This window comes from Oncorhynchus kisutch, linkage group LG11 (assembly GCF_002021735.2).
Source record: "Oncorhynchus kisutch isolate 150728-3 linkage group LG11, Okis_V2, whole genome shotgun sequence".
Classification (NCBI taxonomy): domain Eukaryota; kingdom Metazoa; phylum Chordata; class Actinopteri; order Salmoniformes; family Salmonidae; genus Oncorhynchus; species Oncorhynchus kisutch.
Window position 1 is genome coordinate 69460669 of NC_034184.2, and position 24078 is coordinate 69484746.

General features: G+C 41.1%; 1 protein-coding gene across 21 annotated transcripts in view; it reads right to left on the reverse strand.

Moving 5' to 3' along the window:
* Positions 1–24078, reverse strand: part of epb41l3a (erythrocyte membrane protein band 4.1-like 3a) — an 83818-nt gene that overhangs the window by 47525 nt on the left and 12215 nt on the right. For 9 of the 21 annotated variants that reach the window (XM_031836191.1, XM_031836193.1, XM_031836204.1 and 6 more), the window contains exon 1: positions 10738–10856. The exons of 4 other annotated variants lie outside the window; for them this stretch is intronic. The gene's annotated coding sequence lies outside the window, so the exon portion shown is untranslated. Of the gene's footprint in view, positions 1–10737; positions 10859–24078 lie in introns of those variants that run through there. 8 more of the 21 variants (XM_031836198.1, XM_020494447.2, XM_031836205.1 and 5 more) reach the window with 2 other exon arrangements.

Below are 24078 nucleotides of genomic sequence, written 5' to 3' on the forward strand. Positions count from 1 at the left end.
CAGCATACTTGGGGTCCAACATGTACTCTGCGGCGTGTATGGGCTACAGGCAGAAGTCTTCATGCTTTCTGATGTATTTCAGAACTGCAGTTTCCTCTGCTTGGAGTAACAGTGAAGTGTGCAGAGCAGTACGGATTTCTTCTCTTACATCTGCAAGCAGAGTCTGAACACCAGACAGATGCGTGCAATCTGTGCAATGGCTACTGCTACAGGTTTCAGGAGTATCAGGCTGCTTACCACTCTCTTCCAAAATACATCATCCAGGAGGATCATATTGATGGGGCTGTCCATATCGGCAGACTGTGATATAGCCATTTCTTGGAGAGACTCCTTCCCCTCCAGGAGACTGTCAAACATGATGACAACACCACCCCAACGGGTGTTGCTGGGCAGCTTCAATGTGGAGCTCTTATTCTTCTCACTTTGCTTGGTGAGGTAGATTGCTGCTATAACTTGATGACCCTTCACATACCTAACCATTTCATTGGCTCTCTTGTAGAGTGTATCCATTGTTTTCAGTGCCATGATGACCTTGAGGAGCAGATTCAATGCATGAGCAGCACAGCCAATGGGTGTGATGTGAGGGTAGGACTCCTCCACTTTAGACCAAGCAGCCTTCATGTTCGCAGCATTGTCTGTCACCAGTGCAAATACCTTCTGTAGTCCAAGGTCATTTATCACTGCCTTCAGCTCATCTGCAATGTAGAGACCGGTGTGTCTATTGTCCTTTGTGTCTGTGCTCTTCTAGAATACTGTTTGAGGGGTGGAGATTATGTAGTTAATTATTCCTTGCCCACAAACATTTGACCACCCATCAGAGATGATTGCAATACAGTCTGCTCTCTCTATGATTTGCTTGATCTTCACTTGAACTCTGTTGAACTCTGCATCCAGCAAATGAGTAGATAAAACATGTCTGGTTGGAGGGGTGTATGCTGGGCAAAGAACATTCAGAAATCTCTTCCAATACACATTGCCTGTGAGCATCAAAGGTGAACCAGTTGCATATACAGCTCGAGCAAGACATTCATCAGCATTTCTCTGACTACGTTCCTCCATTGAGTCAAAAAAACTTCTGATTCCAGGAGGACCAATAGCTGTTGCTATCGATAAAGTGTCTGATTCATCATTTTCACCTCAAATAGTAGTAGAGGAGTAGAGGGACTTTTGTCAGAGGTTGCTTGTTGTGAGCGCTGAGGTAATTCTGCATCTTTGGTGCCTTCTTCACATATGATTTAGCACAGTATTTGCAAATGTACACAGCTTTTTCTTCTACACTAGCTGCAGTGAAATGTCTCTAAACATCAGATAGTGCCCGTGGCATTTTCCTGTAAACATTAGAAAAAAATGAGTAAAAAAATTCCTAATACAATTTCATGTACAGATAAATTGTTAAGTAGTTAGATTAAAGAACTCCTTTGTAAGATAAATGTTTTAAAATTAAACATCTATGAAAATATGTGAATTAACGCTCCTCAGTTAGTAGGCCCAAGCAAGCTAAAACCCACATGGTAGCAAAAAACTAACTAGCAGAAATTGTTAACAAGTTAGAAACAATTTAAACACACTTTGCTGTAGGCTACTATTTACTAGTTAACAACAAAAGAATGTATGTCATATAAGATATATTCACCCCACCCAGTATTGTAATCAAAACTTACCAGAAAGCATGTAGTCCTTGGCTCAGACAGTGTAGTCGTGTGGGATCTATAGCATATAATTAGTGTGCAAGATCTTAAGAATCAGCTGTACATGTGATGGAAGAGTGCATTGCACATGTGAAGGAAGAATGCACTGTGCATGCAGAGTGTTGCAATTCCATTGAATTGGGGATAGTTTAACCAAAATATGCCACAAGACATAGAATTGCCTTGTGTGTATCCCACAAAAAAAGGTTCACTGTTATAAGCTAACGTTTTTGATGAATTTAAGCAAAATTCCCCAAATTCCAGGGCTTAAATTCCGATGGAAAAATTCCGGAAGGTTTTCGATCCTTTTCAACCCTATGTCTGCCCATACCATAACCCCACCGCCCCCATGGGGCACTCAATTCATAACGTTGACATCAGCAAACCACTCGCCCACACGACACCATACATGTGGTCTGCGGTTATGAGGCCAGTTGGACATACTGCCAAATTCTCTAAAATGACATTGGAGGCAGCTTATGGTAGAGAAATTAACATTAAATTATCTGTCAACAGCTCTGTTGGACATTCCTGCAGTCAGCATGCCAATTGCACGCTCCCTCAAAGCTTGAGACATCTTTGGGCATTGTGTTGTATGACAAAACTGCACATTTTGGAGTGGCCTTTTATTGTCCCCAGCACAAGGTGCACCTGAGTAATGATCATGCTGTTTAATCAGCTTCTTGATATGCCACACCTGTCAGGGGGATGGATTATCTTGGCAAAGGAGAAATTCACACTAACAGGGATGTAAACAAATTTGTCCACAATATTTGAGAGATATAAGGTTTTTGTGTGCATGGAACATTTCTGGGATCTTTTATTTCAGCTCATGAAACATGGGAACAACACTTTACATGTTGTGTTCAGTGTAAAACAAATGCATAGCTTCTTCAACCTGATGTATGTTCTTTATCATACAAGCCTCTTGCTAAAGCCCCAGTGGAAAACGTCTTTCTGGGCTACCATTGTATCATGAATGATGCTCTCTCTTTATTGGTCTCTCTCTCTATCTGTCTCTTTCTCGCCCGTTGGGGTCTATAATTAGCAAGGATGCCAATATGGGTTGGGTTGGGCACAGCTGTGCAGAGAATGCATGCGTGTACTGGTATCTTTTACACACAGAATGCCGACTGCTGTCGAAAAAGATGGCCGCTCTGACCTTTTCTGACACTTACTGTATCTGGAGTCCTCATCAAAAGACTGTCTGTCTGTGGACCTGTGGGACTCTTCTATAGAGCATATAGCATCAAACAATGGCCTGTCTTCTAGTCAGACAGACCTGGGTTCAAATGGTGTTTGTTTTTGTTCAAATTCTTTAATTGCGCTTGATTGAGCTTGTCTGGAGAAATGGAAAAGGCCCAAAAGTGCAAACCCCGCTTATTTGGCATTTCAGGTAGGCTTAAACAAATGCTCAAAGTATCTGAAGGAAAACAAACAATATTTGAACCCAGTGTGTCCTCTAGTTCTGACTACACATCCTCTTTATGGACAGTATTACCTTTGAATAGTCTCCTCTCCTCTGACTAGATAACATCTGAACCCTTCTTCTCCTATCTCTATTTACAGCACAGAGAGTACAGACTAGGGCTGAACGATTAACTGAAATGTCTGTTATTTTTCAGTTTTCAGTCTTATGAACAATCCTCCTTTTTTATCAACAAGTCTGATAAATCCATATATTCTTTCTACAGCTTATCAGTGTACACCCAATATGTTCCCAGTGTTGATAATGCTTATTATGCATTATGGTTGAACCAAAAGATTACATGTAACAAAAATGTAATTGGAAACAATTAAATATATACTGTATATTGCATTTAATTCAATAATAATGTACAGTATGTTGATGCTAATATTATGTACAATATCTAATTATGTTGACATATGATAACATTAGCCTAACATGTTGTAACATGTTACAACATGCCTAACATGTTGTTAGCCTAACATGTTGTTCAACATGTTGTAAACTATTGTCTTTTAACAGTTTCACTCAAATCATTCTCATCAACCTAATAATTGACACACCCCTCAATATTGTCATTGTCTACATAACCGTTGGTGGTTTACAAAATAAATTACTGGGAGTTTATATGTAGAGTATATAGCTTACAGTTTATTTGCCATTAGTCAGCACCTCTACACTAAATAATTTCTCTGCTTTTTATTTTTCAGTTTTTAAACAACTAATTGACTGACGTCAGTTCAATTATTAAAATTCCATTTAGTTTTTTTGTGTGAGCTTGATGCTCAGTTTCTGTGGAGAAAAATCTTATCTAGCCCAAACTCTGCGATGTAGTAGGGATTTATAGTTTCCAACAGGCCAATATTCTACATAGTTTAGCACAGGAAATGTGGTAATTAACTACAATAACCATAATCCATTGCACGTCCGCTTACTTGTCAGGTCTCGGTCTGTGTGGAGCATGAGAGAGAGATAGAAAGCAGTTGCATTGCGGGGCTTTCTCTACCTACAAATACGTGATCTAGGTGATTGATAGTTGGTATTCAGCAGTCATAAAAGTGCCTAATCTACTTTGAAGAACTACTAAAATAGTGAATTCGTCAGGCTATATAGGCAGCAGCTCTATAGAGATGAGATGTTGACTTGGAATGAAATAATAAAGTCATCGACTAAAACAAATATTTAAGTAATGTGAATCAATTATGTTAATAAGCGATAAGCAGTAATGAGCAGTCACTACCATCATTGGACTTTTATTAATAGTTTTATTCTGTGTTGTTACAGCATTCAACCCACAAAATGCATTGTGCATTTCATGTCCCAAAAAATTATAATCAAAAAAGAAATCGAAAACAGTGATCTTTTTTTTATAGTCGAAACGACCTCAAAAAGCACTAATCGCTCAGCACTAGTACCACAGAAGTCCTCTTCAGATCTTATCTTACGCTTGCTTCCTTCAATTATTGTTCTCCCTTGAATTATTCCCAAATAACCAGTGTCTCCTTCAATCTGATTGCATTGCTTTCTTCCCCTTCAGCTAATAGAGCCGGTGGGCCGGCAGCAGACCGGCAGAGTCCAGAGACCCCCCAGCCAATTACCCAGTTCAATGCCACAGCTGGTCCTCTTTACCAAACAGCCATACAATTTAACCAACCACAATACCAGGATTCAACCCAGACCATCCAGGGAGAGGGGGGAAAGCAACAGTAGCCCACATGAGTGAGGGAACACATTTCCACAATGAATGACCTCCCTTAGGGAAATTGGAGGAACAAACAGAGGGGGAGCTAGCTATCAGCACATCTGTGTTCCCCCATCACAAAGCATCCAAAAGTGTGAAGTAGAACAGACACACTGGAAGGAGTTGATTCTGTCTGTCACAATGCGCTAAAAGCCTATCACAGAAGAAACCTGTTTTGTCCAACTAAATAACCCCAGGGCAGATTAGAAATGGTCTTGAGGGAACTATTGATCTGGATAGGAGAGAGGTTCAATCAGCTGACACGGTTTACATGAGCCTAGTTACTTATTGTATGGCTCTCCCTGGTAGGTGGATTAAAGACCTTTATACTCAATCATTGGTGACCCAAAACAACACTGCTCATGAATAAATAATAAGTCTAATATATGACATCTACACAACCATTGATAACTTATTTCCTGAAATGAAGAGAATATTATTACAATTACAAAAACAATGTTTTTTTTCAATGAGGTATCATTAACAGAGTCAGCTACTGTAACCTAGAATGTTTTCCATTCAACTCTACCCCTTTGAAGACAAAGCAAACACGCCTGGAACTGTAATAACAGTGTCTCATGTGGCAAAATATTGATGATATTAAAGAGATAGTTTGGGATTTTGGCAATGAAGCCCTTTATCTACTTCCCCAGAGTCAGATGAACTCATGGATACTATTTTTATGTATGCTAGCTGTACCCAAAGACTTCGACTCTTTGTGCTAAGCTAGTTAGCATTGGCCCATGAACCTAACTCTAACTTCCCTCATACTGGACACAGCTCTGTACTGTAAGTCGGTCTGGATAAGAGTGTCTCCTAAGTGACTAAAATGTAAATGTTAATGAGAAATATGAATTATTCAATCAGGTCCATCTAAGAGCAAACAGAAACCTGGTTAAGATGAGAAAATTATAATAATTATAAGGGTAAAAGAAATTGAGTTTAGATCCCAATTAAAATAAGGCATGCACTGATCTGATCTGCATACTGAGCTCCAATAGTTTTTTTTCTCCCTTTGATAGACGTTCTCATCATAGAGAATCTCCCATGGACTCTAAAGCAGGATCGCACCATTATATTACTGAATGATACAGTACTATCCACAGATCCACACAATTACAGAGTATAGTACGTAATGCTGTCATTCAAACATCTAGGACAGCCGCCAGGCATACTGTGAAGATTATGATCCATCGATATAGGCCTATACACTGTCTACAGGCCTATACACTGTCAGAGTATTATGATTATAAATGGAGAATACAACTTCCAAAAACCTAAATACAACCTCTATAAAAATGTTAGATAACACTTCACATTTACCATGGAGTAAAGTGGTAATAACATGGTTAAAGTATATTATAAACTGGGTGGTTCAAGCTCTGAATGCTAATTGGCTGACAGCCGTGGTATATCAGACCATATACCACGGGTATGACAAAACATTTATTGTTACTGCTCTAATTGCATTGGTAACCAGTTTATAATAGCAATAAGGCACCTCAGGGGTTTGTGATATATGGCCAATATACCACGGCTAAGGGCGTTCATTCGTGCCTAAGAACAGCCCTTAGCCGTGGCATATTGGCCAAATACCACATCTCCTCGGGCCTTATTGCTTAAGTAACACGTTATACAGTAGTTGTTGCTGTTTACAACATAAAGGCTACTACCTGAATTCTATAAAATCAGACTTTAACTCCTCTAAACTGCTCATGGTTCAACTCATAGGCCAGGGGTAGTCAACTCTGACCCTACGAGGTCCGGAGCCTGCTGGTGTTCTATTCTACCTGATCATTAATTGCACACACCTGGTGTCCGAGGTCTAAATTCGTCCTTGATTAGAGGGGAACAATGAAACAATGCAATGGAACTGGCTTCGAGGCCCAGAAATGAGTTTGAGGGTCATAGGCTTATATCAAGGAAAGGTATGGAAATGTTTCGCAAAAAAACCTCTGAGAATTTTTTTTGCTGAGTTACTGCATATATCTCTTTCAATGAGATTGAATTATCCGGATGACAAAGCAGCAGCACACTTACAAGGCTTCCTGATTGACATTTACTAGCCCTTTAGTTATGAGAATAATAGGCTTACAACAGTGGTATAGGAGTTGAACTGGGCCTGACTGTCTATTATTCAAAGTCTGTGGCGCTGTCCTTGGTGCTGTTGCAATGCTAAAACACAGCTCCTTGAGTCACAAACAAGTCCTGCTTTCCTCTTTTACATAAAACATGCCTGCTCTTGTAAATTAGTCTCCATGCAGTAATCTGAGTGACTGAATACTTACACACAAGGCAGTCTTTTTGAAGTCTCTTGACTAAGCGGCGGAATGTAGCCTAGCAGTTAAGAGCGTTGGGCCTGTGACTGAAAGGTCGCTGGTTCGAATCCCTGAAAAGTCTGCCGGTGTGCCCTTGAGCACGGCACCTAACCCTAACTGCTCCTGTAAATCAGTCTGGATAAGAGCGTCTGATAAATGACTGAAATGTAAATGTACTAGAGGTGCACAACCAAAGGACTTTACACTGCTATTGATAGAAAAGTCCCTTGGTATCTTCGTATTATTTCTGCTTTGCTCTGAATAGGCTGCTGCTCTGTGACTTGTTCCACTGTAGCCTAGATCCAGTGATTGAAACACTCGACACAGAGGCCAAAAGCCACTGGCCCATATTTAGACTGAGAAATCCATTCCAGACAAGCCAAGCATTGTTATTTGGCCCCCATTGCTCCACCACAGTACTACCCAACATATCACACTATAAATCTTGTATTTTGTGTTTTTACTCCCAGGGTGGCCAGTACGGAAATGTATGCACTCACTACTGTAAGTTGCTCTGGATAAGAGCGTCTGCTAAATGACCAAAACGTCAAATGTTATGGTAAGAGATGCTGTATGTGTGACATTCTCCCATGTAACCTTACACCGCTGCACAGTAGCAGTATTGTTGCAGTAGTCCGTGGTCAGCATAACACACTTTAAGCCATCCATCAAAGTCATATACTGTAGGACATAAGGATGATACGCGTCCATGAGAAAAATGGAACCCATCCACTGCTCCTGGACTGAAGAGCTTTACAGAAGGTGTAAACCCAGCATGGCTTCAGCAGCTGGACTGAAGCGCTTTACAGAAGGTGTAAACCCAGCATGGCTTCAGCAGCTGGACTGAAGAGCTTTACAGAAGGTGTAAACCCAGCATGGATTCAGCAGCTGCACTGAAGAGCTTTACAGAAGGTGTAAACCCAGCATGGCTTCAGCAGCTGGACTGAAGAGCTTTACAGAAGGTTTAACCCCAGCATGGCTTCAGCAGCTGGACTGAAGAGCTTTACAGAAGGTTTAACCCCAGCATGGCTTCAGCAGCTGGACTGAAGAGCTTTACAGAAGGTGTAAACCCAGCATGCCTTCAGCAGCTGGACTGAAGAGCTTTACAGAAGGTTTAAACCCAGCATGGCTTCAGCAGCTGGACTGAAGAGCTTTACAGAAGGTGTAAACCCAGTATGGCTTCAGCAGCTGGACTGAAGAGCTTTACAGAAGGTGTAAACCCAGCATGGCTTCAGCAGCTGCACTGAAGAGCTTTACAGAAGGTGTAAACCCAGCATGGCTTCAGCAGCTGGACTGAAGAGCTTTACAGAAGGTTTAACCCCAGCATGGCTTCAGCAGCTGGACTGAAGAGCTTTACAGAAGGTTTAAACCCAGCATGGCTTCAGCAGCTGGACTGAAGAGCTTTACAGAAGGTGTAAACCCAGTATGGCTTCAGCAGCTGGACTGAAGAGCTTTACAGAAGGTGTAAACCCAGCATGGCTTCAGCAGCTGCACTGAAGAGCTTTACAGAAGGTGTAAACCCAGCATGGCTTCAGCAGCTGGACTGAAGAGCTTTACAGAAGGTTTAACCCCAGCATGGCTTCAGCAGCTGGACTGAAGAGCTTTACAGAAGGTTTAAACCCAGCATGGCTTCAGCAGCTGGACTGAAGAGCTTTACAGAAGGTGTAAACCCAGTATGGCTTCAGCAGCTGGACTGAAGAGCTTTACAGAAGGTGTAAACCCAGCATGGCTTCAGCAGCTGCACTGAAGAGCTTTACAGAAGGTGTAAACCCAGCATGGCTTCAGCAGCTGGACTGAAGAGCTTTACAGAAGGTTTAACCCCAGCATGGCTTCAGCAGCTGGACTGAAGAGCTTTACAGAAGGTTTAACCCCAGCATGGCTTCAGCAGCTGGACTGAAGAGCTTTACAGAAGGTGTAAACCCAGTATGGCTTCAGCAGCTGGACTGAAGAGCTTTACAGAAGGTGTAAACCCAGCATGGCTTCAGCAGCTGGACTGAAGAGCTTTACAGAAGTTGTAAACCCAGCATGGCTTCAGCAGCTGCACTGTTCCTTTCTTCTATCCAAGGCCTTATAACCATTATGTTGAATCAAAAGCTATTTTGCTAATATTGACCAATGGTTGGCTGAGCTCTAGCCAAGATAAAGGATATTGGGCAGGTGTTAGTGAAAAGCACAACAGAAATCTGCAGCAATATGCTTATTTGTTTACTTCTCTGTTAGCCTCAACAGGCTGAGAGTGAGTCACTTTCTGAGGTGTGGTCACTGGTCAACAACACAACCCTAGCATGCAGCTCACTTAAAGGAAACCATGACCATCACTATTCTGTGGAACATACTGCTATTTGGAGAGAGTAAGTATTGGTATGGACACACATTGATGCCCTACATCTTCAAATACGCTAAGAAAATAAATCAAGTTCCAGATAGGCCTATCACTTTAAACATTCCAAGCAGAGTGATGCAGACATTATCATAACCATTTAATTTCAAATCAATCATAGCATTACCTTGTGCTGGAGTTTGCAGTTTCTACATCATAAATCAAAATGATGATAAAAACAGACAAATAGCCAACATGTACCTATGTAAACAGTTTATTACATTTACACACAAACATAGTTGTAAATTGTTGGCCTATTATAACCCATTTCTGATGTCCCGTGGTGACAGATGAGACCAAAATAAAGCACATCCATAAAATAGTAAACAATGGACCACTTTAGCTACATTTTCTGACCCATGAGCTTGCACAATGCAGCACCACCTGTGTCTGTAGCATGTGCCCCCACTTTGCTAACCATGATGTGGGCTGAAAAACGCCCCGTTGGGCGAGTAAACCAGCTGGCCGAGCAGCCACAAGACGCTCTCCTCTCCTCCTCTCCATCTACCGAAAAGTCAGGCCACACCCACCGCATTGCAGAAATACCGAAAACCGAGACAGGAACTTCGGGATTGCAAGTCATAACTGTCATACACCGGTGATAGTCTACCAATAACTTATCAAAACCGCTAGACGTTACGCATACCGCCATAGTAAATTGCACAAAACAGAGCACCACTCCCACAAAACAATACAACGTACAACTTTTCCTTTGATGCGCAAGAATCCGTGCGTAATCCAATTATTAGACACTTTTTAACCAGTCGCAAATAGGCATCGGGCGTTTTGATCACATGGCCATGATACTGTATCCAGAGGAAAATTATACTCATATGATACAAAGTAGCTTATGCAGAAAGCATGATTTCTCAAATTACAATGAGGGATACAAAGATTCAATAAAGATTAACATATCTCTATTCGTCTTCAATGTTACTATAACTAAGTTATCCATGAGCAGTATTTTTTGTACAAGGGAATCGCCTCGTCATCTCCTGTAAATGATGCAACGGCCGCACGTCACATTTTCAGATGAAAACATCGATAATGAAACTATTTTCTCTCTTTCCACAATTAATGTGCGACTACTGAATTCCATACACGAGTCCCCTTTATGAAATCTGGAGTTACTATTGCATTACCGGGTATCCTGTGTCCTCCAAAATCCGTTGTCTGAGGTGCAGTTTCTCCAAGCTTTGGCTGCTGACTCCGGTAGTCCCCCTATGTCATCCTGCCACCGCCTGCAGTAGCCAAGCTAGGTTGCCACCGTAGGCTACACCGGGCACACGGAATTCTGGGATAGCCAATAATGCCCACTTTATGAAAAATAATCTGGACATATCACGACCCAGAGATGGATAATACCTGGTGTTGAATTATGCGGTGTAATTATACCTCTACAAAAGTATACCTCTACAAAGTCCCTGCAGTTTAGGTCCTAATCACAAGGAGCTATCACGCACTCACGCATACATAACCTACTTATTCAAACTTCTGTAGTGTTATTATTTCTATATTTTTGCTTACACTTATTTTCATATTGACATAAGCTTTCCATACAGCAGAGTGTAGGATCATATTATTTTTGTTATGAGCAATTTGGTGATCCTATAGTGGTATTAGTGCCCACACAACAGTTGGGCATTAGGGACTCCCATGGCAACAGTTCAAGTTGGAGCTCTTCCATACAACACATACAGGTACACACATCCTTGAAGTTTTGGAATAAAACCAGAATCTGCCAGAGACCATGGTAAACAAATTGCTAGCTGTAAAGTTGTTTTATTTGGCTCTCAGTATGCACTTGGTACAGAGGTAGCTGGTGGAAAAAGTTGGGGGGGAGGATGGATGAAAATTATGTTTGTTGTTGAAAATTAAGTTTTTTTAAATTAACTGATGTTTTACAAGCCATCCTCTATCTAATGTGCAGGTTGATGTTTATTGACATGAATCTTGCCCTGGAGGCAGAACTGAGTGATATCCACTAGATTGGCCAGCTGCAAACTTAAAATTGGCTATATTGTAAACATTCATGAAAACAAAACTTAATTTAAGAATAGGGTTAGGCATTAGGGTTAGCATTGTGGTTAAGGTTAGGTTAAACATTTGATGACTTTGTGGCTTTGCCAGCTAGTGACCATGCTGCAGAGGTGCCTCCAGAACAAGATTCATGATGAAAAACGCTAACCTGCTATCCAACATGCATAGAACAACAACACAGTTTAAATAGTCTATGAGAACACAACTCAAAACTACTACATGAAACTACAGTATACACAACACACAAAACAGATAACACAATGTCTGTTTACTGTCAATGTGCAATGGCAAAGGCTCCCGAGTGGTGCAGCGGTCTAAGGCACTGCATCTCACTGCTAGAGGTGTCACTACAGACCCTGGTTTGAGTTCAGGCTGTATCACAACAGGCTGTGATTGGGAGTCCCATAGGGCGGCACACAATTGGCCCAGCATCGTCCGGGTTAGAGTTTGGCCGGGGTAGGCCGTCATTGTAAATAATAATTTGTTCTCAACTGACTTGCCTAGTTAAATAAAGGTTAAATACAAAATAATAATAATAAAGTGTCGGAATTCAGATATGACGTCATTGTTGGAGCACTATTCGCAGATATTTTAAACTACGGCACAGGACATGGTTCAATGCACTAATAAATCAGCATAACCTACTTTTTCGGTTTGCAGGCGTCTTGGAGATAGAATTGGGATAATTTATACTGTGCTGATGCCGAAACAAAAAAAGGGTAACAGAGAGCAATGTACAATACGGCGAACTTAGCAAACGAGGCATTTGTGGTAAGAGTATGGAGGCCGCCATCTTTATGCACCTCTGCTATTAACAACCTGAATCCTGACCTTCAGTCTGGTGAGGACCTTCAGGGGGCCATCTGGGTCCATTTCCATTCAGCCATATTCAGCGGATATGGTCTGATGCTACCAATGACCATCAGAAGTAACCTATCAAATTATAAATCAGTTTAGACCCCTCAAAATGAAGATTCATAACAGTAACTTTAGTATAGATGACTTAGTGTAAGGTTCTGTATTTATTTTCTTAAGTCAAGCTTGTGTTCTGTTTCGTTGTGTTCTTGAACGTAGCCCTGTTTCTTGTGTTCTTGAACGTAGCCCTGCCTTTAATTTTTGTTCATAGATTTCACATGTGTTAGTTACTCACTCGGTCTCATCAGCTCCTTATTTAGTTCAGTTCATTCTGTTTGTGCCTTTGTGAGGTATTGTTTGTTTTAACTCTAATAAGCCTTTTCCTAGCTCGTTTGTGAGAACCAGTTATAGCCTTCAGTCCTAGTTTTGATTCACCTGCCTGTTTGCCTACCTGTGTATGACCATTGCCTGCCTGTGATCACGATTGCTGCCTTCTGCGAAGGTCGAAATAAACACCTGCCGCGCTCTGCGAGTGAATCTACACCTTTTTCTCACTGAGTATTCATTACACTTAGATTGCAAGTTGAATTATGAAGTCAGCAAACATTATTAAATGTACAAACATTTCAGGTCCTATTACCAGATCAAACGACAATGAAACCTCCTATGAAGAGCATCCATGTTTTTGAATATGCTAAATAAAATATGCTATTTTATTAAATAATTTGTATGACGGGCTATTATCAAATAGCTGAAAAGGCAACCCTAAAATAAAACATAACGAATAGTAAATAAAGATCCTATATTGTTTCCTTTGACGTATCTGACTTGTCGTTTTCCAAGTGAAGATGTTATATCATTGACTACCCGGGACACCTTCCCAAAAGCACAAGGCATGCATTGGTAAACGACAACCTATTAAGGTCATCCAGTCTGATGTATCTGTGTTTGAATTATAATCTTTGCCATGGACTGACTTCTGACTGTCATCTCATCTCCCCAAGTTCCATACCTGCCTACATGTACATACAGTGCATTTGGAAAGTATTCAGACCCCTTGACTTTTTCCACATTTTGTTATGTTTCAACCTTATTCTCAAATGGATAAAATAGTTTTTCCCCCTCATCAATCTACACACAATACAACATACAGTGGGGCAAAAAAGTATTTAGTCAGCCACCAATTGTGCAAGTTCTCCCACTTAAAAATATGAGAGAGGCCTGTAATTTTCATCATAGGTACAGTTCAACTATGACAGATAAAATGAGAAAAAAAATCCTGAAAATAACATTGTAGGATTTTTAATGAATTTATTTGCAAATTATGGTGGAAAATAAGTATTTGGTCAATAACAAAAGTTTATCTCAATACTTTGTTATATACCCTTTGTTGGCAATTACAGAGGTCAAACGTTTTCTGTAAGTCTTCACAAGGTTTTCACACACTGTTACTGGTATTTTGGCCCATTCCTCCATGCAGATCTCCTCTAGAGCAGTGATGTTTTGGGGCTGTTGCTGGGCAACACGGACTTTCAACTCTCTCCAAAGATTTTCTATGGGGTTGAGATCTGGAGACTGGCTAGGCCACTCCAGGATCTTGAAATGCTTCTTACGAAGCCACTCCTTCGTTGCCCGGGTGGTGTGTTTGGGATCATTGTCATGCTGAAAGACCCAGCCATGTTTCATCTTCAATGCCCTTGCTGATGGAAGGAGGTTTTCACTCAAAATCTCACGATACATGGCCCCATTAATTCTTTCCTTTACACGGATCAGTCGTCCTGGTCCCTGTGCAGAAAAACAGCCCCAAAGCATGATGTTTCTACCCCCATGCTTCACAGTAGGTATGGTGTTCTTTGGATGCAACTCAGCATTCTTTGTCCTCCAAAAACGACGAGTTGAGTTTTTACCAAAAAGTTCTATTTTGGTTTCATCTGACCATATGACATTCTCCTAATCTTCTTCTGGATCATCCAATTGCTCTCTAGCAAATTTCAGACGGGCCTGGACAGGTACTGGCTTAAGCAGGGGGACACGTCTGGCACTGCAGGATTTGAGTCCCTGGCGGCGTAGTGGGTTACTGATGGTAGGCTTTGTTACTTTGGTCCCAGCTCTCTGCAGGTCATTCCCTATGTCACCCCGTGTTGTTCTGGGATTTTTGCTCACCATTCTTGTGATCATTTTGACCCCACTGGGTGAGATCTTGCGTGGAGGCCCAGATCGAGGGAGATTATCAGTGGTCTTGTATGTCTTCCATTTCCTAATAATTGCTCCCACAGTTGATTTCTTCAAACCAAGCTGCTTACCTATTGCAGATTCAGTCTTCCCAGCCTGGTGCAGGTCTACAATTTTGTTTCTGGTGTCCTTTGACAGCTCTTTGGTCTTGGCCATAGTGGAGTTTGGAGTGTGACTGTTTGAGGTTGTGGACAGGTGTCTTTTATACTGATAACAAGTTCAAACAGGTGCCATTAATACAGGTAACGAGTGGAGGACAGAGGAGCCTCTTAAAGAAGAAGTTACAGGTCTGTGAGAGCCTGAAATCTTGCAAATATGTATTTTCCACCATAATTTGCAAATACATTCATAAAAAATCCTACAATGTGATTTTCAGGATTTTTTTCTTCTCATTTTATCTATCATAGTTGAAGTGTACCTATGATGAAAATTACAGGCCTCTCTCATCTTTTTAAGTGGGAGAACTTGCACAATTGCTGGCTGACTAAATCACTAAATACTTTTTTGCCCCACTGTAACTGGTTTGTATATAAAAAAATTAAAAGGAAATAATCACATTATTGACTTGTAACGAAGCCACGTCTGTTTTGTCTTGGCTGTGTGCTTAGGGTTGTTGTCCTGTTGGAAGGTGAACCTTTGAGGCAGTCTGAGGTCCTGAGCGCTCTGGAGCAGGATCTCTGGAGCAGGATCATCAAGGATCTTTCTGTACTTTGCTCTGTTCATCTTTCCCTTGATCCTGACTAGTCTCCCAGTCCCTACCACTGAAAAACATCCCCAAAGCATGAGGCTGCCACCACCATGCTTCACCATAGGGATGTTGCCAGGTTTCTTCCAAACATGACACTTGGCATTCAGGCCAAAGAGTTCAATCTTGGTTTCATCAGACCAGAGAATCTTGTTTCTCATGGTCTGAGAGTCCTTAAGGGGCATTTTGGCAAACTCCAAGCAGGCTGTCATGTGCCTTTTACTGAGGAGTGGCTTCAGTCTGGCCATTCTACCATAAAGGCCTGATTGGTGGAGTGCTGCAGAGATGGTTATCCTTCTGAAACGTTCTCCCATCTCCACAGAGCTCTGTCAGAGTGACCATCGGGTTCTTTGTCACCTCCCTGACCAAGGCCCTTCTCCCCCGATTGCTCAGTTTGGCTGGGTGGCCAGCTCTAGGAAGAGTCTTGGTGGTTCCAAACTTCTTCCATTTAAGAATGATGGAGGCCTCTGTGTTCTTGGGGACCTGCATTGCTTGCTGTTTTGGGTTTTAGGCAGGGTTTCTGTATAGCATTGTGTGACATCTGCTGATGTAAAAAGGGCTTTATAAATACATTTGATTGATTGATTGACCTTAAAAGCTGCAGAATTCTTTTGCAGTTTTGTCACACAACACAATGCCACAATGTCTCAAGTTTTTAGGGATCGTGCAATTGGAATGCTGACTGCAGGAATGTCCACCAGAGCTGTTGCCAGATAATTGAATGTTCATTTCTCTACCATAAGGTAATGTCAACATTGTGAACAGAGTGCCCCATGGTGGAGGTGGGGTTATGGTATGGGCAGGCATAAGCTACGGACAATGAACATAATTGCATTTCATTGATGGCAATTTGAATGCACAGCGATACCGTGACAAGATCCTGAGGCCCATTGTCGTGCCATTCATCTGCCGTCATCACCTCATGTTTCAGCATTATAATGCATGGCCCCATGTCGCAAGGATCTCTACACAATCCCTGGAAGCTGAAAATGTCTCAGTTCTTCCAAGGCCTGCATACTCACCAGACATGTCACCCATTGAGCATGTTTGGGATGCTCTGGATCGACATATACTACAGCTTGTTCCAGTTCCTGCCAATATCCAGCAACTTTGCACAGCCATTGAAGAGGAGTGGGACAACATTCCACAGGTCACAATCAACAGCCTGATCAACTCTATGTGAAGGAGTTGTGTAGCGCTGCATGAAGCAAATGGTGGTCACACCTTATACTGACTGGTTTTCTGATCCACACCCTACTTTTTCTTAAAGGTATCTGTAACCAACAGATGCATATCTGTATTCCAAGTCATGTTAGATCCATAGATTAGGGCCTAATAAATGTATTTTACTTGTAAGTGTAAGTCTTGAAATTGTTGCATGTTGCGTTTCCATTTTTGTTCAGTATAGCTTCCTCTCAATTTTTTTCCTCATGTTTTTCTATATGTTTTGATGAATTCTCCTATTTGATATTGAATACTGCATTGTTGGGTAGGGTATGTACGTTAAGCATTTCACTGGACTTGTGCATGTGACAAATAAAACTTGAAACTTCAAAGAAGAGAGTGGGTAGATGGTTGGCTGTTTCGTCATAGCCCCCCTCCCAACCCCCCTTGGGGGAACTAATAATCCACATAACAGATTAGTAGGGGGATGAAAAGGAAATGGTTTGGAAGGTTTCCAGACACTGAGCACTCTGACTCAGAGCCTTCAGCAAATTGGAAGTGTTGCCTGAGCGGCGACCGACTCCAAGTCTCATTTACTGTTTGATGCATTTCTGTGTCGGCCAATCTCACTCCAACTGGCAACCTGTTTTCAAACAGTGAGCCAGCATCCTGCAAGTGGGACTAACGACATTAAGTAGCACTCAAGAGCGAGTTATAGCTGTTTTAGGTTCATGTCTTGCTATGTGTAATGATACTCACAATATTATTCACATGGAACTATTCCACAGCAGAGAGTATATGGCGGCTTGTGGAATTGCACCCTGTAACACCCTGTTGCCGTACTCTTTTAAATCACATTTTAATTTAATGCATGCTATCATCATCAGGTCAAAGAATTCAACTATAAAAACACTTGGGAAGCAACTACATTGTGAATGGATTACAACAACAAAAAGTGAATACCTTACATTCTGATGAACATAATTCCTCAACCCAATCAGTAACACATGGCTCTATAAAACAAAATGTCCCTTACAAGCAAAAAGTTATTGCACCACTATACAGTACCTCTACACTCCATATGGCCCCTTCATATTAAAGCAGTAATGCTCTCTGCATGCTGATGGGAAGCCTGAGTCCCAGAGGCTTCGGCTCCACGCCTGCAGACTCTCAAGGATATTGTTGTTTGTTAAGTGTCATCGCCGGGTGAGAACCTGGGCAAGGACACCGAGGAGCTGGAGCTTCACAGATACACAACGAAAACCCTGGCCGTGTCCATTCGGCACACTAACGGAAAATGTTTTAAAACGTTTTGCCAAGGAAAACTAAAATGAGAGTTTGTTATTGTACAAGTCCAGGTAGGCCCTCCATGTTTCAGTCTGTTTTGTTACATTTAGAGTCTAACGTACACGACCCTGGCCACCGATGAGACGCCAGTAAACTCCGAGGTATGACTCATTACCACAGACTCCTAATTATCGGATGAAAAATAGACAAGCCGATGAAGATTCATTAAACACTCGACTGCTTCTGACGTGAGGGGCAAGTCAATCACTGTTTAATCAGGAACTGAATTTTAATGACTTTAAGTATGCTTCAAGAACCAACTGTCAAAACAAAGATGGTAAAGGTAAAAATTAAAAGGCAAGGAGGAGGAGCAGCCATGGCAGAGATAAGAACATTGCATTTGCTTTTTTAATTGTTTTCAAAGCCAGACAACAAACTGTCTTCTGAAACGTGTTTAGTCTGAGCTCAGGCCGACCATGCAAAACCCTTTGTTGTGTTAGTGTTACTCTGGATAAGCCTTTTTTTCTGCCATAAGTGCTTAATCCATGGAGGTAGATTTCTCTCCACAACTGGATGGAAAATGTGACTGTTTCTCCTGTGGGGCTATTCAGCACAGCAGCAATCAAGGCATACAGTGCCTTGCGAAAGTATTCGGCCCCCTTGAACTTTGCGACCTTTTGCCACATTTCAGGCTTCAAACATAAAGATATAAAACTGTATTTTTTTGTGAAGAATCAACAACAAGTGGGACACAATCATGAAGTGGAACGACATTTATTGGATATTTCAAACTTTTTTAACAAATCAAAAACTGAAAAATTGGGCGTGCAAAATTATTCAGCCCCCTTAAGTTAATACTTTGTAGCGCCACCTTTTGCTGCGATTACAGCTGTAAGTCGCTTGGGGTATGTCTCTATCAGTTTTGCACATCGAGAGACTGAATTTTTTTCCCATTCCTCCTTGCAAAACAGCTCGAGCTCAGTGAGGTTGGATGGAGAGCATTTGTGAACAGCAGTTTTCAGTTCTTTCCACAGATTCTCGATTGGATTCAGGTCTGGACTTTGACTTGGCCATTCTAACACCTGGATATGTTTATTTTTGAACCATTCCATTGTAGATTTTGCTTTATGTTTTGGATCATTGTCTTGTTGGAAGACAAATCTCCGTCCCAGTCTCAGGTCTTTTGCAGACTCCATCAGGTTTTCTTCCAGAATGGTCCTGTATTTGGCTCCATCCATCTTCCCATCAATTTTAACCATCTTCCCTGTCCCTGCTGAAGAAAAGCAGGCCCAAACCATGATGCTGCCACCACCATGTGTGACAGTGGGGATGGTGTGATCAGGGTGATGAGCTGTGTTGCTTTTACGCCAAACATAACGTTTTGCATTGTTGCCAAAAAGTTCAATTTTGGTTTCATCTGACCAGAGCACCTCCTTCCACATGTTTGGTGTGTCTCCCAGGTGGCTTGTGGCAAACTTTAAATGACACTTTTTATGGATATCTTTAAGAAATGGCTTTCTTCTTGCCACTCTTCCATAAAGGCCAGATTTGTGCAATATATGACTGATTGTTGTCCTATGGACAGAGTCTCGCACCTCAGCTGTAGATCTCTGCAGTTCATCCAGAGTGATCATGGGCCTCTTGGCTGCATCTCTGATCAGTCTTCTCCTTGTATGAGCTGAAAGTTTAGAGGGACGGCCAGGTCTTGGTAGATTTGCAGTGATACTCCTTCAATTTCAATATTATCGCTTGCACAGTGCTCCTTGGGATGTTTAAAGCTTGGGAAATATTTTTGTATCCAAATCCGGCTTTAAACTTCTTCACAACAGTATCTCGGACCTGCCTGGTGTGTTCCTTGTTCTTCATGATGCTCTCTGCGCTTTTAACGGACCTCTGAGACTATCACAGTGCAGGTGCATTTATACGGAGACTTGATTACACACAGGTGGATTGTATTTATCATCATTAGTCATTTAGGTCAACATTGGATCATTCAGAGATCCTCACTGAACTTCTGGAGAGAGTTTGCTGCACTGAAAGTAAAGGGGCTGAATAATTTTGCACGCCCAATTTTTCAGTTGATTTGTTAAAAAAGTTTGAAATATCCAATAAATGTCGTTCCACTTCATGATTGTGTCCCACTTGTTGTTGATTCTTCACAAAAAAATACAGTTTTATATCTTTATGTTTGAAGCCTGAAATGTGGCAAAAGGTCGCAAAGTTCAAGGGGGCCGAATACTTTCGCAAGGCACTGTATTTCAAGATTTCTTTATTCAGATTAAAAGCTTCCATGACAACATGTTTCAACTGCAAGTCTTTCAGAACAAATATAGTTGAGTTGTCATGAATGAGGGTGATGCTATACAATTTTCCCTTCATTTTGGAGAGACTAGGCCTATGAAACCTAGTTGTTACTCTTGCTGCTTTCACATTGGATTTACAAATTTTGACTGTAAAAAGAAATGGGGTAATGTTTATATTATCCTCTTACAAACTGGCCCATTTTTACCACATTCTTGACTGCATATACCTTTTATACCTACGGTGTGCATGCCGGCATGCTGGGGATGAGTGGTAGTAGTGGTGTGAAGATGTGGGTGGGCATCTATTTTAATAAATCCATTAAGAATATACACCATCAAAAAGAAATGACATATTTTTTGTTTAATTATGTTATGACCAAATTAAATCAATAGTTAACTATTTTGTTCATTAAACAGACAAGACACACCTACCCCAATCACAGTCAAACACACATATATTTTGTAGTAAGAATATAATGGAATATAACAGAATAAAATACAAATAATATTTTTCCCACACAACTTGAGTCACGGAAAAGTGTGAAACCGCAGTCATATAGTATCTTCATCATGATACCGATAGAAAATAATAGCAATTATATTTTCAAAAGTATGTGAGTCTCGTGTCCATATTTCACAACCTTTGTGGGCTTTTGGAGTTGTCTATATGCGATCCAGCAAAATAATAGACCTACACTTGATTTAGGCTACATTATTGCATGCTAAATGTTTCTGATCAGTCATAGATGACCAAATGAATAGATGAGCTATACCACCTCCACTTATTTGCCCAGCCAGAAACCAATTAATCAAATAGCCTATATAGACAGAGATTCAGTGAAACAAAATCACGTTGATTGAGACAAGTCAAGACACACTGAGACAAGTCAGTGGTCACAGGCTTTTGGTCAGGAGTAGGCCTAGGCTACTAAGCGACTGAAGAGCAAAATAATCCACTTGTTAAACTACATAACATGCTGGCAAAATGTTCTAACAAATGAGCCAACTAGAAAAGTTGATCATGAGCAGCACTCAACTCAACTTAGCTAACATTTCCCCAACTAACTATAGCCTAACCAATATCTAAATGGAGATTCAGTGAAAAGTCAAATCTGACATTTATTAATCAAGACGAGTCCCCAAGCTTATCTCAAAGTAGGGCGAAGGTGGTGTCCCAATCAAAACGGTGCTGAGGTTATAATCTAGTTGACCACACGCGGGTAGGCTATTGCTTCAAATGTATTACAATGGTTAGATGACTTTGGGACATTCAGTAAGCAACCATTTGAAACATGCCTTCAATTGCATTAAGATGCTTTATTCCAATATTTTTCTCATTCAGTGATATTTATTCCTACAATAATTCTTTATGGACCATCCAGTTGTGGTTAAGATAACAGCGCATGCTTAGTGGTGGGCTATGCAAAGAGATGTGACAAGTGACATGCCAAGCAAAGTTTTGAACTGGCAGGAGGGTGGTTAACGGGCGCTGCCTAGCAACCATACATGAGTTTAACGGCGTAGTGCCTGCCAATGCCACCTCAGCATTACGGCTACGTTTCATACTAAGCCGTAGGCAGAAGTTGACCTAAATGATTACTAGGTTGCTAGGCGGAAATAATACCGGCAATACCTTTCAGATATAAGGAAAAGGCGAAAAACTGTTGCCGGTATGTCAAAGTTGCCGTCAAAACGTCTTAGTGTGAAAGGGATATATGTAACATGGGTTTGGTACTGTAGGCCTACACAGCAATGTTTAACCAAACATATGAGGCAATCTTCAGTAAAAACAGAGATCTGCACCACATTCTACACCAATAACATCTAATCAACAATTCTGTTTCAAATCCAAAGTAAGTCTTCACAAGATCCAAAATGGAAACGATGCTCAGCCGAACACAGTCGGCCCACAACAGCAAGAGAAATATCCATTGAATAAGTGAGAACTCCACAAAGAGCTAATTATTTTGCAATCAAAGACAATGTAACAGCGTGTCTCATAATGAATTCATATTTCAACAATGGCGAGCTCCTTGTGAATCTCTCCTAACAGTGTTTACAAAAGGGTACAAGGAGGGGAACGAGTAAAATTAGGCTACACTGTGTTGTTGACAGAAAGTTATTGGGGCAATTAAGCTTTCATATGGAATTGGAAAACTATGCTTAATTACACAGCGTAAGGATACAAAAAGGGATACAAAACTACATCAAATCTCTTCAATTCTGTAAAAACAGTGTTAATTCCTCCTATTATCCAATGAGACAAAGTCAGATATTTAGTCTCCAAAAGATTTCAATGTTCCACTGAAGATCACAATCATTCTAGACAGACAGTATCCCACCAATCAGTAAAATATTTAGAAACCCATCACATCGCCAATCACACTTCAGATGTGTTTGTGTGTGTGTGTGTGTGTGTGTGTGTGTGAAACGAGTGAGTGAAATAACAGAAGAGAGAAGATGAAGGGAGCCCTGAATCATATTATCACTGGCTGTTCTGACAGGGAACTTAACCAGCGCACCGGAGAAGACATGATAACGGCTGTGTGGGGCAAATTGAAGGACTGTTTCCTGAGAATATGTCCGCACAACACTATGTTTGTTTAGTTTCGTAAGCATTACATGTTGCGTTATTGATGTGTTGATGATCGGACCGGTATATCCATCTGCTGCCAGCAGGTTATTTGCATAGCCATGTGCTAATGTGAAGAGGTTGTAGGAGAGATCTAAATCAATTTATACAATGGGTGGTTTGGAATTCCCATTGTTGGATCCTGCCCCTGATATAATAGACAACATACATATGGCCAGTACATTCATAAAAATTGCCATTGTTTATGTCGTTACCTAGCAACGCACTACTATTTTTACAGATCCACTGCCCAGCCATGCAATTTATGAACTTGATATCAACTGTGAAAAGCAATTACAAATGATGTCTGATGTTTTTGTTGCAATATTGAAATTCGATCTCCACTGTGTCCCATAATAATGAATGTGTCGGGAGTCGGGATGAGACAGACAGGCAGCGTTTCTCCAGTCAAAATGAATCAGCATAATATTCATTGATATATACCAACAACAACAAAAATCGATGGAAAAACAGGTAAAACTAAACGAAATGCAGCTAGTTTGCTGCATTTCAGTCTGAAGTGATTGTGTTAGCTGTGTAGTTGGCAAGCTGAAAAGGGGGAAGAGCCTCCATAGCAACCATTTTTGTTTGCCCTAGCAACCTGCAAAGTTCTGGAACTATCAACCAGCACTTGAGTAGTTTTGATTTACATGGCAGGCAATACAAATAGAACTAACAACCAGAGAACACCTAAAATTGCACTTGACAATCAGTGTTAGTGAATGTAGCATCACGGTTTGTTGAAAATGTTATGGTTAGGGAAAGAATGTTGCTTTGTAATGCTGGTAACTCATTGTATAAAACAAATAATATATTAGAGTCCATGTGTTATGACATTTTTATCATGGCTGTGGTGGTCTACTCAGCTTCGCCTCGTGGCTATGACCACGTCACAACCATGATAAAAATGTCATAACACATGGCCTCTCATGTATTATTTTTTAAGTGATGGTGCTGTAGGGGTGTCCATGGCTTGGTGGGCCACTCTCCAGGGTCAACCTATTAGCTATAAGCCTATATCATCACTTAGCCTATTAAAAAATAAGCCCTCTGTACACAGACCATCTGATGTGTGTTAGCATGGTCCAAGTTTCTCACTGTCATCAACATTTAACAACATTCAACACCTCCAGGCTGCTCTTAATGATTATGCTGTTCATTCACACCCTGCAGGATCAGTCCAGCCTATGACCAATCTGCCACACATTGTCCAAAACTGTGATTT